The sequence below is a fragment of the Vigna unguiculata genome, chromosome 3 (assembly GCF_037176805.1).
Source record: "Vigna unguiculata cultivar grain cowpea cultivar isolate G323 ecotype 2 chromosome 3, ASM3717680v1, whole genome shotgun sequence".
NCBI classification, from domain to species: domain Eukaryota; kingdom Viridiplantae; phylum Streptophyta; class Magnoliopsida; order Fabales; family Fabaceae; genus Vigna; species Vigna unguiculata.
Window position 1 is genome coordinate 18,159,222 of NC_140794.1, and position 16,118 is coordinate 18,175,339.

The 16,118-nt window shown below is 34.8% G+C and overlaps 3 non-coding genes across 3 annotated transcripts; all 3 read left to right on the forward strand.

Annotated features, from left to right (window-relative positions):
* The first annotated feature begins 913 nt into the window (after positions 1 to 913).
* LOC114179985 (U2 spliceosomal RNA) lies at positions 914 to 1,109 on the forward strand. The gene has a single exon (XR_003603565.2). It is a non-coding gene; the product is annotated as a U2 spliceosomal RNA (small nuclear RNA).
* Positions 1,110 to 9,973: 8,864 nt separating this feature from the next.
* On the forward strand, positions 9,974 to 10,169 carry LOC114179996 (U2 spliceosomal RNA). The gene has a single exon (XR_003603576.1). It is a non-coding gene; the product is annotated as a U2 spliceosomal RNA (small nuclear RNA).
* A 1,966-nt stretch (positions 10,170 to 12,135) lies between these two features.
* Positions 12,136 to 12,331, forward strand: LOC114180009 (U2 spliceosomal RNA). The gene has a single exon (XR_003603587.1). It is a non-coding gene; the product is annotated as a U2 spliceosomal RNA (small nuclear RNA).
* Positions 12,332 to 16,118: the final 3,787 nt, after the last annotated feature.

Genomic DNA, 16,118 nt, shown 5'->3' on the forward strand with positions numbered 1-16,118 from the left:
ATTGTGATAAAAAAAGTTGTAGCCTTCAATTTTATCCTATTTTCCTAACAAGTAGACAAAGGAAGGTAAAAGGAGACATGGTCTTGAAAAGGAAAAATAAAAATCGAGTAATACTAGGTTTCGGTGCTAATGTACATCATTATTCAGTTAAATGCTAGCCTTCTTTTTGACTGTTCAACAACTACAGAACAGTTTACACCATATAACCTTATCTTCTTTACCATTTTATTTTCCTTCTGAGGTGGGTCGGATCATCTTCTTCGATACTTATGTCCCAATATTTTAATAGGTTGAACAAAGAATAAACTATTTTAATATTTTCGTCTCTTTTTTTTTAGAGAAACAACTAATTATGACATTTGAATTTAAGGGAAAAAGAGTTTATCCCATTATCCTTCTATTTTTGGGGAGGAAGAGGAAAAGAGCATAGGTAACTATTTCAATCATTTTACCAATATAAAAATTGTTATTTCAATCATTTTACCAATATATATATATATATATCACAACTATACGAATAATTAGATTTATAAAAATAATACAAGTTTTTTGTCTAAAATATTCAATAGCATAGCTAAACCTTGTTTTCAAACTTTTTCATTTTTGAAAGTTATTTTATTGATTAGGTGTTATGTATGAATATGAATTGTGTTTTCGAAAACAGTCCTTGGTTAGGACCAATTGTAAAGAGTTATAGAAGAAAATCTATAATGATATATGAAAAGTAAACTACGTCTGAAAAGGAGTTTGACTAAACTGAGAAGAAAATCTAATGTAAACTACGTGGGAATAATATAATGGTTGAACAACGTCTGGAACATATCAATTAAGTGACAAATCCCACATCGGTGAGGACTCTGACAACAAGCTGAAGGTCAGAATATAAAACTTCAACATTTGGTCAGATTAAAGCATACCTTTCTCGGCCTTTTGGCTAAGATCAAGTGTAGTATCTGTTCTTATCAGTTTAATATCTGATATGTGGATCATTGGTCCACACGATATTAAATTTATTTTTTAAGGGAGAGGGCCAATTGCAGTGGCTTGCTACTGCGGCTCTTAAGCATCATCTTTGTTTTGCACTGCTGCAAAGTTTAGGTGCATCCCTCTTATTTTAGTTCACTTTTTTATATATTTGATCGTATATTACTATATTATTTAGTGTCATATAATATGATTCATTAATATGAAGTTTGCATTGCTGAGTGATGTGATGTGTCTTCTCATTTTAAGTCCATTCGAGTTCTCATTCTAAAAGCATAGCAAGGAGATGCTTATTCTGCTATTTCTGGTAGTTTCTGTAAATTTGGTAATATTTGGTATGCATTTTTCAATGATAGTAAAACAGACAATTCTGAATTTGAAGTTGCATCCACATTAAAATATTTTATTTTACACTTTCCAGATAGTTTAAATCTCCGTCCATAAATCCTTGACTTTACAAAATTCAACTAAAGTTCAGGGAATAGTCAAAAGACGCCGTTCTGCTAGACAAAAAAGTTTGTACTTATTACTTTCAAGGAGTACAATCAAATATCATCCTAAATGATGATCAAGAATCATCTCATCGATTAAAAGATGATTAAGCATCATTTGGTCGGCGAAAAGGTGATTAAGTGTCATCCTAAAAAAAAAGATCAAGTATCATTCGAAAAGAGAAAAATGATCAAGTATCATCTGATCTAATAAAAAGATGATCATGTATCATCCTAAATGTGAAAGATTCATATAATTGGAAAAAAATTATCAAGTATCATCCATTAAGTATCATATGATCAATTTAAGATGATAATATATGATCTGATTAAGCTATAATTAAGACAAGTCTTGAGTATCTAAATATAATTTTACATGATTACCAATTGATGGAGGCGCCTATTCAAAAAAGTCAATGGTAATATTTACACAAAGTACATACTTGGTCATCAGAAGTAAGGCTTAGAAAGTAAATAATATACAACATTTTGTGAAGGGTGCTATGTAGTGATAGGCCAAATACCGACCACATCATTAGTTGGATAGATCCAATAACCGGTCACATCATTAGTTGGATAGGTCCAATGATCGATCACATCAATAGGTCCAATGGCCAATCTCATTAGTAGGATAGGTCTAGAGGCCATCTTTCTAAACGGATGGGTTAGTGGTCGATCCCATTTATTATAATCAATATTAATTATCTTGAAAGAGGTGGTGTTAAGGAACTAGAGAGACAAGAAGTAAAGACAAGAAAGAGGGAGTTCTCAACGTTTTGTGAAGGGTGTTATGTGGTGATAGGCCAAAATACTGATCACATCATTAGCCGCAATATCAATTGATAAAGGAGTAATTTCTTCACATTTTATAGCCTTTTTAGTCTCTCAAACCAAAGGTTGGGAGGCTATGTAGTGTAAGGGTCGATCTAGTCATTAACTGCCCAAAGGCCAATTTGGTCTTTAACTGCCCAAAGGTCGATTTGGTCTTTAGCTGCCATAAGGTCGATCTAGTCTTTAATTGCCAAAAAATTGATCTAGTTCCTAGGCCTAAGGCCGGTGTAGTTGTTTGACATGTTAAATATTTTTATTTAGCCCTAAGCTTTATAAAAGTTAAGACTGGTGGGCTATGTAGTGTTAGGGTTGATCTGGTGTTTAATTGCCTAAAGGTCGATCTAGTCTTTAATTTCCAAAAGGTCGATCTAGTATGCCAAAAGACCGATCTAGTTGCAATGCCCAGGGTTGATTTAATTGTTAGGCACAACCCTGATCTAGTTGATAGAACCAACATTAAGGGGAAACTAGGTCACGAGTATGAGATAGTAAATGGGGAAATTAAAGCTCATAACTCAAGTAACTGTTCAAGGCATGGTAAGGGACGTGAATTAAATGGAAAAATTTGATGGGCATTGAATACAAGGAGAATCCCAGAGGTTAGAAGATAGGCATAAAGGAGGACCTGAAAGGAAGAGGAAGACAAGACACTTTGAGTGCTCTAGGTGATCGGGCTCTAAACCTTTTGGCTAGAATAATACTTGATAGTATAGACATGAATAAATTCAAACATAATTCTTCCAACTTCAATCAAGGCGCCTAGTTACCTTTCAAGGCACTAAACCCAAAAATTAAGGTGATCTCTCAAGGCACATATTGGCTTATCAAGGCATTGAAAAATATTGGTGACCTTTTAAGGCACCCAAGAAATAATGGCAAATTTTTTATGTGTAAGTCCCAGGAAAATTAAATAATTAATTAATAAATGCGGGTAGTGGGAGCCTTTAAGACATTAATTATTGATTTATATAATGTGGAAAAGTACTAGCTCAAATGGTTGAGAATACTCTCTTATGTAGGAGGACTTGGGTTTGAGTCTTATGTATGCCAATTGTGTGTTATTTAATTTATTATTATTTTTAATAATAATATGCTTGATCATGTTGAGTGATAATATAATCATAGAATTATATTAAATATCATGAAACATGAATTGGTTGAATGGTTGTGCATTAAATTGGCATTGGCATGGTTATGGGTTCGAACCTTGGTAAATTTAAATTAAACTTCCTTTTTGCTAAAATTAGTTTTGACATGAAGGTGAAAGGGTGGAGAAAAGCCTAGATGAAGGAGCAGCCAAGGGAGGCTGGGAAAACAGTCCATAAGTGACTTTGAATGACAATTAAAATCAGTTTTATAGTCATTTTCGTTTTTCCTTCATTATTGTTAATTAAGACACCATTAAAAGACAAATTGTGAGAGAATAGAGGGGTTTGAGAGAATAGACCATTGGTGATCAAAGGGGGAGCTCTAGCATTTGCGTTTTAAGCAAGGAAACCAGGTTAGGGGAGCTTTACGCATTAATTGTATGTTTAATTTTGATTGCCATGCTAAATAGAGTAACCTTACGTGTTACCTTTATTTTAAATTCGATTGGCATGTCGGGGGACCGAATTGATTATAAAAACATGGGTTTAATTTGTCGATTTATTAGTGAACAAGGAAAAATATTATCTAGACGTGTAAATAGATTGACCTTAAAACAACAACGATTAATTACTGTTGCTATAAAACAAGCTCGTATTTTATCTTCGTTACCTTTTCTTAATAACGAAAAACAATTTGAAAAAAGCGAGTCGACTGCTAAAATTACTCCTTTAAGAAAAAAAAATAGAAATTAAAAATTTGAAATCCAATTTGAATTTAGATTCGAATTAAACATGGATTGATGTTTTGTTCAAAATTAGGATAATTCCATTTGAAATAAAGTAATTTCATGCGTTGATTATTTTAAGTCTGATTGGCATGCTAAGTATGGTATGATTATGTATGAATTGTTGTATTCCAATTAAAGTTGTGGTTCTGGGAAATTTCCAGAAATTGTCTGGTCGGCGATGAACTGCCGCCAGACGATTCTTTCCTCTTTTAGGAAATTTAGGGTTCCTATAGAAGAACCACCTGCTAGATATAGTGTAAAATAGCCTGTTGGACTATTGACCAAATCTTTGCCCAGACTTGACTGGTTGACCAGTGCTGACTCGTTGACTGTCCAACGAGAGGCTGCCACGTGTCAGAGCAGTCTCTCTCCCATTTAGGGTTTGGCTGCCGTGAGGGTTGACGCAAGGTGCGTTTCGCAGATTCGAGGTTGGCCACTGTTTTTCGATGGAGGACGTGTTCGGAGGCGCGTTTCGCCGCTGTTGCGGTACGGACGGCACGAGGCATGCATCCTAGGGGCAGTGGTGGTGCTTATGGCCGCAGATCAGAGGTCCGCGAATGGCGGAGGCTCTGCGTTGCATCACAGAATCGTGGTTTCCCTCACGGTGAAGGAGATCAACAAAGGTTTGGTGATGGTTCCATGAGTGGTCGTGGTTGTTGCAGGTCCCGCGAGTGTCGCTGCAATGGTGGTTCTAACAATATGCTGAACGAAGACGATGGTGGCGAAGGCAACACAACGGAGCTTTGAGTTGGCCACTGCAGATCTCGCGAGCAGACATGGTGCAACAGTGTTTGGTCTTGACGTGTGCAAGAATGGTGCATGTGCGGTGATGTCGGCGTGATGCGAAGATGGAGGGGGCTGCGGTTCTGGCGTGTGCGCGCTGGTGGTGGCTTCGTGATGAAGAAGACGCAGTGGTGGTTCACGGTGGTGCGGGAGTTGCAGGTTCGAGCATGGTGGTGGTGGCTGCGGGAGGCGCGGAGAAGACAATGCAATCGCGAGCCCACTGGTGCAGTGTTGGTCTCTTGGCAAGTGTACGAAAAGTTAACTGTAGTATAATGATTTAAAGTAGGAGTGTCGAACCCACGAGGAACGGATTCAGTGAAAATTAATACTTATCTCAATCATCATATGTACAAAGATTTTAATTTGATTTGACATTAACTATTGCATAAAATGAATTCAGTAAAAGCAGAAAAGTTTAGAAAAATACAGTAAAAGAAACTGGGATTGAATTTCATCTACCTCCCTTGTCTGTAATTTGGATGAATATAATATATAACATCTGAAAATACCAATATTGATGCACACTCAAAAATCATTTATACCGATCCCTTGCGTATCAAATTCATAAGATTAGTTCCTTGAATATTGATTCCTCACATATTCAGCAAACTATCCAGCATTACGGTCGAGTGTTAAAAGCAATTGATATATTGAGATCTATTCCTAGCATCACATATATCAAGTATCATTGTTCAAATCAGATTTTCAGAAATACTTTCCAGTCAGATCTAAAAATCTAAATCAAAACATCTATTGATCAGATAGAATCAAACATTAAGAACAGAACAATAATACCAATATTGAGTAAAAACAGAAATGCTATATATAAATATCACCATATTACATCCAAGTTTGAGTAGATTACATTCAATCCCAAGGAAAGAGATTAGCCACCCATGGTAGCCAACAAAATCCTATGAGCTAAGAAGAAGAAGAAGAAGAAAATGAGAAACTGTGTTATGCTTTCGTGGTTGCAGCTCTCCAGATCTTCAAGTGTGAGTTTCTTCTCCAAAATTCCAAGCTCATCTGCAGATCTGAACCTCCAAAATATATATACAGCCCGAACTCTCGCTTGGGCTACTGAATCTCGCTTGGGCGAGATAGAGTACTTCAGCATGAAGGAAGGGTCTCACTTGGGCCACTCATTCTCGCTTAGGTGAGATAGAATTCTTCAGGTTGAAGAAAGGTCTCGCTTGGGCGACCATGTTCTTGCTTAGGCGAGAATTGAAAAACTGCTCATGGCTTCTTCACGAAATCTCGCTTAAGCAAGATCAAGCTCGCTTGAGCGAGAAAGGCGGCAAGTGTCTCGCTTAGGCGAGAAGACTTTAACTTTGGGCGAGCCTGTCCTAGCTTGAGCGAAACACCTTAGCTCTGAGCGACCTGTTGCAGATTTTTCTCCTTTTCTTCTCTATTTCTTGCTTTCTCCTTCACTCTTCTTGAGTTCTCTTTAATATTTCCTGAAAACACACAAAATAGGAACAAATGATTTCTTTAAATCAAAACTTGGAAGCATTTGATTGAAACTTAGATTTAGGGAGAATCAATATGAAATGAACACAAATTAAAAGCATAAGTGCCAGATTTTGTTATGAATCTTTACTGAATTTTGGCACTTATCATGCAGCAACGGAGACGGTGTTTTTCGGTGATGGTGCGACGAGGTGGCTACGTTCCGGCGTGAGCAGCGGTGGCCGGACGTAGTCATGGCGGCCATGGGGGATGCTGGGGGCGGAAGAGTGATGGAGAGGGAGAAGGTGATTAGGGTTAGGGTTTTGTTTGTGTGAAGGAGAGAGAGAGTGATAAGGTGGCATGTTTTGATTGGTGATTTGAGTTAGTGGGGGATTGATGATGTGGCAAACTGTGAATGGTTATTTTAGTGAGTGGGGAATTGAGGACGTGGCAAGCTTTAATTAGTTAATTTAGTAAGTGGAGGATTGCCACGTGGCACAATCTGGTGGACGAGAGTTTAAGTGATATTAAGGGTGGAAATTAGTAAAAAGAAGGGGTGCAGAAAAGAAATAGAAAGTCCAATTGTAGAAGGGGTGTAAACCTGAAAACAGGGGGTGCAGTTAGCTCTAGAAATGTCCTTTTTCAGAAATAGATAATCTAATTGGGAAAAGAGGTGTAAACATGAGAATTGGGGGTGTATTTAGTATCTGAACTATTCCTCTCCAAAATTCTTATTTTTGGAACTTAATTTATGAATTAAAATATTCATTATTTACACTCTTAAGGACTTAAATTAAATTACAGTGCATTATTAAATTCAAGAATATCCAATAATATAGTATGCAACTAAATACAATTTTTAAGCGCAAAAATAATATTAAATTCCACAAAAATTAATGATTGAATGTGAGCCAAGGTTCGACTCATCATACCTTCCAAGCGGTCTGGAAGCGCGCAACGCCGGGTGGTACGTGTCCCCCGCCAGGCGATTGTACTGCAGCAGTATTGGGTTTCTTACTCTTGACGTGCGTGATCTACAAAGTTTTAGTGATACCTTAAAGGTCGGCTTACTGGTGTTCCTTGAGTTGAGCTCGGAACATATCCCTTGAGTTGAGCTCGGGATAGGGGTTAAGCACGTGGCATTCCTCGAGTTGAGCTCGGAATGGCATCCCTCGAGTTGAGCTCGGGATGGCGGATGAACACGAGGAACCCTTGAGTTGAGCTCGGGTTGGCGAGTGTTGCTGGTGTGAGTGTGCTGGTTGTGGCCAGTACAGATAGGTCCAGATAGATTGCCCTCCTCAGCGATTAACTTACGAGTTTGGTAGTCTTAGGACGTTACAACCTTTGTTCATATTTAGGAACTCCACCTAGCGTTGCGGTGTGTGATCCATAGCATGGTTTCCCACACGTGCTCTGTCGGTTGTGGCCGATAGGTATGGCAGCGAGACATCTTGAGGTAAACGCTATAAGACGTAGAGCACAATTATCATGGTAGTTGCCATGTGGTGTGGGATCAAAGGAAGAGATTCCTTTGGTGTGATTGTGTGATATATATAACTGTGCAATATTTATATATATATATATATATATATATATATATATATATATATGTGTGTGTGTGTGTGTGTGTGTGTGTATGTGTGTATGTAATTTGTTAGCTCACCCTATCTGCTTGTGTTTAGTGATGATCTACGCGGTACACGGGAGCAGATGATATGCATGTGGATCTGGTGAGGCCTAGAGACGGAGCAGGGCTAGTATTGGGAGAAGATTTTATCAGAACTTTTATCAGAGTTTTTATTTTGTTTTGGAACAATTGTAATATTTTATATTATTAAACTTGGTTTTTATTATGGATTTTATGTTGGAGTTATAGTAGAGGTTTTGACATTATTTATTACTACTATAAGATTTTATTTTCCCCGCGTTTTGGGAATATAAGTTATAATAAATGAAGTTTTATTATTTACTTCTTTATTTTATTATTTAAATCTGTAATATCCGGTCGGGATGTTACATTATGCGCTTGAAAAAAAATGAAAGGCAACTTAAAGATACCCGAGAAAGACCTTTCAAGGTATCATCCTAATATGATCAAGTATCATCGGATCCATAAAAAGATCACCATGTATCACCCTAAGATGATCAAGTATCATCATATTCATAAAAAGAAAATCATGTATCATCTTAAAGGAGAAAGATTCATCTAATCGAAAAAAATATTATCATGTATTGTAGTGTTAAGCTCAATGTTGATTGGGTCATTAGGCCAAAAGTCGACTTGACATCAAGTCCAATACTGATGAGTGTGAAAGGCTAGGTCAGAAGTGGGGAAGATACGAAGAATACTTCATAATAGAAGGAAGAGATCGAAATTGGGAGACAACTATTAATTGCTTATGGCTAATCAATCTTAGTACTTTTTTGCTATAACAAGTATAAATATTGTATAAGTGTGATGTTAAATATTGTTTTTTAGCCTTAAGCTTTATAAAAGTTAAGGTTAAGGTTGGGGAGCTATGTAATGTTAGGGTCGATCTAGTCTTTAACTATCCAAAGTCTGATACTGTCTTTAACTATCCAAAGTCTGATTTAGTCTTTAACTGCCAAAATACTAGTGGGATTGCTAAGACAGAAGTATGAGGTAGTAAATGAGGACTTTAATGTTGATAACTCAAGTAATTGTCCAAAACATGACAAAAGACGTGAATTAAATAGAAAAATTTAATAAGCATTGAAGAGGAAGAGAATCCAAGGGGTCAGAAAGATGAACATAAAAGAGAACCTTAAGGGAGGAGATGGACAAAACACTTTAAGCGCTTTAATTGATCTCATTCTCAACCTTTTGGCTAAAACACAAACCAAAAGAATTCAGGTATTAGGAGTTAAAAACCTAAGGCTATATTTAAGATTTACACCGTTTAATCGAAATATATTTAAAAAAATTCTCATATTTACTATTTCTTTATTAGAATTTTATAACTTCTTCGAATATTTCTTTCTTTCAAAACCTTTTTGAATGAAAAAAAAAATACTCTCTTAAAAAAATTATTCCTAGGGATTCTTAACTATAAAGAGATAAACATGAAGTTTAATGTCAAAACATCTAACAATACATATACCCTTCCATTAAGAGAAAAAAAATATAGCAATATATATATATATATATATATATATATATATATATATAAAAGTATACGTATAATTAGATTTATAAAAATAATACAAGTTTTTATCTAAAATATTCAATAGCATAGCTAAACCTTGTTTTCAAACTTTTTCATTTTTGAAAGTTATTTTATTGATCAGGTGTTATGTATGAATATGAATTGTAAAGAGTTATAGAAGAAAATCTAATGATATATTAAAAGTAAACTACGTGTGAAAAAGGAGTTTGACTAACGGAGAAGAAAATCTAATGTAAACTACTTGGGAACAATATAATGGTTGAACAACGTCTGGAACATATCAATTAAGTGACAGATCCCACATTGGTGAGGACTCTGACAACAAGCTGAAGGTCAGAATATAAAAGTTCAACATTTGGTGAGTTTAAAGCATACCTTTCTCGGCCTTTTGGCTAAGATCAAGTGTAGTATCTGTTCTTATCAGTTTAATATCTGATATGTGGATCATTGGTCCACACGATATTAAATTTATTTTTTAAGGGAGAGGGCCAACTGCAGTGGCTTGCTACTGCGGCTCTTAAGCATCATCTTTGTTTTGCACTGCTGCAAAGTTTAGGTGCATCCCTCTTATTTTAGTTCACTTTTTTATATAGATGTGTTTTGATTTATATTAATAAGGATAAACTAAATAAATATGAGAGAGGTGATGTCAATTAGGATGTTGGGATTAAATTTAGCCTCTTAACTTCAACTATATTGCCCTTTAATTATCTATATATTAAGTTCTTTATCTTATTGTTCGTGGAAGTATGCTTACTTGTAGAACTAACCACATGTCTGTGCGTTAGAACCTAAGGGTGTTAAACTTAGGATTTCCCAATCTAGGTGGAGGAACCTTTGCTTTGAGAACAAGACTCTTTACATAAATTGAGCCCACATATCCATGTCTGATATATGCTAAGGGTCAGGATACTTGATTGGATCTAAACACTAGACTAGATGTCTCTACATCTAGTGCTGATGAGGTGCGATGATTAGCCAAATCACCACAGAGTAAAATACAAACCAAGTAACCAACATGTAAAACAAGAACACAATAGATATATAATCAAGTGCAATACAGAGAAAGTTTAAAAGTTACATTTAATCTCAACTATGGGGGAATTTGCTCCTGATGATGAATACAAGATGAACATGGAGAAGCATCCTTCCTTCCATAGCCTTACAAGATATTTACTACAAACTGTACTAATATAAGTGTATATCTCTCTAGAATATATTATAGAACTAATATATAAGTTAGCATCCAAAATCAGCATGAAAATAACAGAGGTCATGCCCTGTATTTATAGATTTTAAAGTGTTGAAAGTTTAGTCATGGAGGTTTCCTTCCAAGGCGGGTTTCTTCTCAAACTTCGGCATTCATCTTTTGAAGTTCAGCATTGGAGGTTTCCTTTTCGTGCTAAGCTTCAAATCTAGAGCTTCACGTTTCATTGCAGTGAAGTTTTCTTAAAATGTGGCTTAAGCACCAAATTTCGTTGCTCGGCTGCAAGCTTAAAATTTAACTTTCTCAGATCATCTTTTGGCTTGAGCTTCAACTTTTGGAGCTCAACACCAATTTTATAATTTACTTCATTTTACCTTCAAAATAGCACAAAATGTATTAAATTCTATTTTTTCTATTTTCTCATCATCTCATTCTGTAATTATTAAAATTAGAGCAATTCTAATGATTTTTACATTGATTTAGTTCAAGATAAGTGTCTAAATGATATGTAATTTAACTAATAATTGACACTTATCACATGTCCCAACTTTAAGTCTTTGCTTGTCAAGCAAAGCTTGAAACAGTTCGACAGAATGGATTCAAAAAGATTTGATAATGGTTGGTTTAGAAATTTATAGTTCACACTTCATCGGAAAGATAGGAGAAATGCAATCAAGTACTTGAATTGGAACCAATGAAATCAGTTTGACACAAATGCAATTCAGTTTTTAAAGCTAAAAATCAAACAATGGTTCTCTCAAATGATTTTCTATTTAAGTGCAGAATTGCATCCTCCCAAGTGGTCAAAGTGTTTGTTCTCTTAGCATCCTCTGCAATTGTCCACTTGGCTTTGTATTTTCATGCATTAATAAAAGAAACATGTCTTTTACTTGAATATTCCAATGACATGTTTGTTGAGTTTTGTAGACGCTGGTAGCTCTGATACATACATCTGGCGGTTGTATGTGGTCTGTTATTTATAGTGTTTTTTGAACGGATCATGGACACTTTGAATGACTTGCATGTTTTTGAATTCCAGATTCTTGAACAATAACAATTGTATGCTCGATTTTCCAAATGCTCATTTTTAGTGCAGGAGATTGAACATTTAGGACATATTCTACTATAAAGGCCTGGCTTCAGCAAACAAATGTGAAAGAATTAGATGGAGTTCTGGAGTTAAGTGGATATTATTGACGATTTAGATTTATAAAAGCATACGACAAGCTAGAAGCACATCTAGTAATAAAGTCCCACATTAGTCAAGACTGTGACAATCAGATGGAAATCTTAATATAAATGTTCCACGCTTACAATGTTAAAATTATACCTTTCTCGGCCTTTTGGCTAAGATCAAGTGTAGTATCTGTTCTTATCAGTTTAATATCTGATATGTGGACCATTGGTTCACACGATATTAAATTTATTTTTTAAGGGAGAGGGCCACCTGCAGTGGCTTGCTACTGCGGCTCTTAGGCATCACCTTTGTTTTGCACTACTGCAAAGGTTAGGTGCATCCCTCCTATTTAGTTCAGTTTTTTATATATTTGATCATATATGACTATGTGGCTATATGATTGCTGAGTATTGTGATGTGTCTTTTCATTTTAAGTCCTTATGTGTTCTCATTCTAAAAGCATAGCAAGGAGATACCTATTCCTTATGTGGCTATATATATATATATTTAATGTACTCTTTTATGATGAAATTGGAATCTCAAAACTCTGCTACTACTTTCCATTTGTATATGTTTACACAGAATGTTTGTTTATGCCATAGAGACTTATGTCAAGCAAAACTGTCTGATACAGCTAGTCCAATAGACTCATTTTGCTGTGTTAGCTTCAACAAAAGAATACAAACATCTAAGGACTATAAAGTATAAGATCCATTCTCTTTTTTCTAGATTAATTCAATTATTCTCTGTTTCATCCATAAAGATAGCACAAGCTCTCCCAACAACATTCACAATTTGGGTGCAGTTGCGTTTTTGTTTCCAACTTCTCATGAAAAAGTGATTGTTTTTAAAGGAAGGCAATAGAGTGAGATTGAAACAAGGAGTTTGGAGAACCAAAAAAGAAAGAGGCAACACTCACAAAAAGAAAACAGTACAAAGAGAGAACTTAGAGAAATAAGTAAATGTCTTAAATTTGTCATGATTTTCATTGTCGTTTCCCAAATATGAAGTATAAGCATTCATTGGATTGTGGTCCGTTCAGTTGTCTTTTGTTTTCTTCTTCTGTCCTTCCCTTGCATGAAGTGTGTCATGGTCGTGTGTTCATGTTTTCATGCGTGAATAAAAGGCACGTGTCTTCTACTTGTATATTCCAATGATGTGCTTGTAGAGTTTTGCAGACATTGTATGTGGTGAGTCTGTTATTTATAGTGCAGCCTTTTATACTTCATAATATTCTTTTAGCTTTTTCAAAAAGCAAAAATTGACAACTCGATCATGTTTTAGATTGAACTAGATGCCTAAACAGCACATTATATATTTATAATGCCATATCTAATCTATATTCCTATTGATAATATGAATATACTAATAATAAACTGGTTTTTTCACGCATCATGACATTTTGAATGGCTTGTCATGCTTTTTGGCATGACAAATGGTTTCAAAGCTTAATGAATGATATTTTTAAAGATATGTTGAGGAAATTTGTTCTCAATTTTTTCAATGACATCTTAATTTATAGTTCATTATAGAATGAGCATATACATGGTTTAGAAGTGGTTCTCCATATTCTTGAACAATAGCAATTGTGTCCTCGATTTCCAATATCCTCATTTTTCCTGCATGAAATCGAGTATTTAGGACATATTCTGTCGGGTCTAGGTGTTGCTATGGATACTTTAAAACTGAAAGCTATAAAGGACTGGCTTCAGCAAACAAATTTGAAACAATAAGAAGTTATAGAAATCTGAATATAAATGTTCTAACACTTACCGTTAGGAATTCAAGTGAGTCTAAGTCCCACATTAATTAGAAATGAGAAAGTAGAGTATTATATAAAGATAGAAACCCATAAACACATCATTTTAAGGTTTTAGGTTAAGAGTGATGTCAATACGTTATATAATTGATATTACTTTTCATGATATTTGTGCTTATGGCTTAGTTTAATATATTATGATTTAGTCACATGCACCGGTCAAGTGAAATAAAATTGTCTAACAAACTTGTTCAACATGCTCTTTTTGTCAGATTAAATTGGATATATATTTCTATCAGTTGTTGAATAGACTAAACTTTAAAATTTTCTGACTTTGGTATCTCTAGTATTTAGTTTGGCTTACAAACTTTATTAGCTTTTGTTTTAGAATATTTATGAACTTCGGTGTTGAGAGGGACAACTGTGCAGTGCTTTGCTACTGTGACTCTCAAGTATTATCTTTGCTTTCCGTTGCACCAAGGACCTGGTTCATCCCACCTAGATCAGTTCATTTTTTTATGATGCATTCCCACCTACAGTAGTTCAATTTTTTTTATGATGTTAGGTTTTATTTCTACATTCTTATTCTAATATGGTCAAATTTTGGTCAGAACTAACTCGACCGAATATAACCAAATTTTGGCGAGAACTAACTTGACCGAATATGGCCAAATTTGGGTCAGGACTTACTTTGCCAAATTTCAATCGCGGTCGAGTCAAGCGAATACAGTCAAATTTTGTTTAAGATCGACTCGGTCAAATTTTGATAGGGTGACTCGACTGAATTCGACTCAATTTCGATTAGGACCAACTTAACTGAATATTACCAAATTTCGGTTGCGACCAGCTCGGTGGAAACGGACAAATTTCGTCCAGAGTACTTCAATTACAATCGTACAAGTGATAATGTGTCCTTTTTATAGAGGTTGTTGTGTTTGCCCTACTCATGGTGATGGGCATAAGGTTTATGGGTAACACTCTATTGCAACTAATGTCTCCATCTAGAAATTCACGGAGGTTCTTGTTGAACTCAATCAGGAGCGACAATAGGGTAGTACCGTGAAAAATACAAAGTCAAAAGTTTAGGTTTTTATTCCAATCAGAAGTTAGGAGCTCTACACCGGAGACAAGTATAGAAATTGAATAATCTAATGTTTCAAGCCAAAAAATCCAAGTGCCTTATTCTTGGGTGGGTCTTTCTAATTATAAATAAATTGGTTACAAATCATTTATCTTCTAAATAAAAAGATTATATTTCAGTTACAATACAAAGATAATAACAATATATAAACTTCTTTATCTTTTACTAAAATATCTCCTATACTATAAGATTGGTTAATTAAATTAAAACTGGTTATATACTGGTTATATACTGAGCCTATAAACTTTAGAGCTAGTATGTCGATTTTAAGCCATGTGATAATTTGTTGTAAGTATTGAAATGGATAGTTTAGCTAAGAAGGAAGGTTTGAATTGACCTTTTAAGATTTTGTTTACCTTTTAGAAACTTAAAACCTCTTTTTTTTTTAATCAAAAGGACCCTGAAATCATAATACAAGTATTGCAGAACTGTACATTTTTAATCAATTAAAACAAAAAATAGTTGATTGATTTTTTCATGTAATGTAATTTCAACAGATTAAAATACAGAAACAGTCATGTGAAATACTGAGAATTCTGCATAATTACGAATTTAAAGATGAACTCAAAACCAGTGTTCTAATCATATCAAGATTGATTTCAATCAACACAATTAATACAGAAACAAACCCAAATAATGTCAGATCACTCAAGAACCATTAAAAGACTATTAAACCCCAAATTCTTGAAACTTTATGTTAAGGACCAAGGATAGAAAACAAGAAACAAGCATAAGTACACAAATGTTTATATTGGTTCACTCAAAACTAAGCTACATCTAATTTATCAAGACAACATGAGCCTAATAATGTACTATATCAAAAGTTTTACAAAATCTCTCAAAGATAATACTTTTGAATAAAGCAAAAAACCAAGATTCTTGAATCCCACAAGAATTTTATCCCTAACATTGTAAAATTCCCACTTACAAACTTGGAATCACACCAAGAACAACGCAAAAGAACAAAAACAACCAAACCTGATGAAAGCTCTCCCTAGCCAACCAAACATGTGTTCTTCTAGCTTCAACCAAACAAAACTTTGCTCCAAGACCAACAAAGATCTTCAAATACCAGCTACAAATTGTGTAATCCAAAGAGTGAGAGAGTTTTCCAAATTTATATCACTGTTTTCGCGCTCACAAATCTCAAATGTTACTCATCTCTCTGAAAAATCAGCTTATATAGCTTGGTCATAAATGAATTCAACATGTAGATTTGTCCGTACAATTTG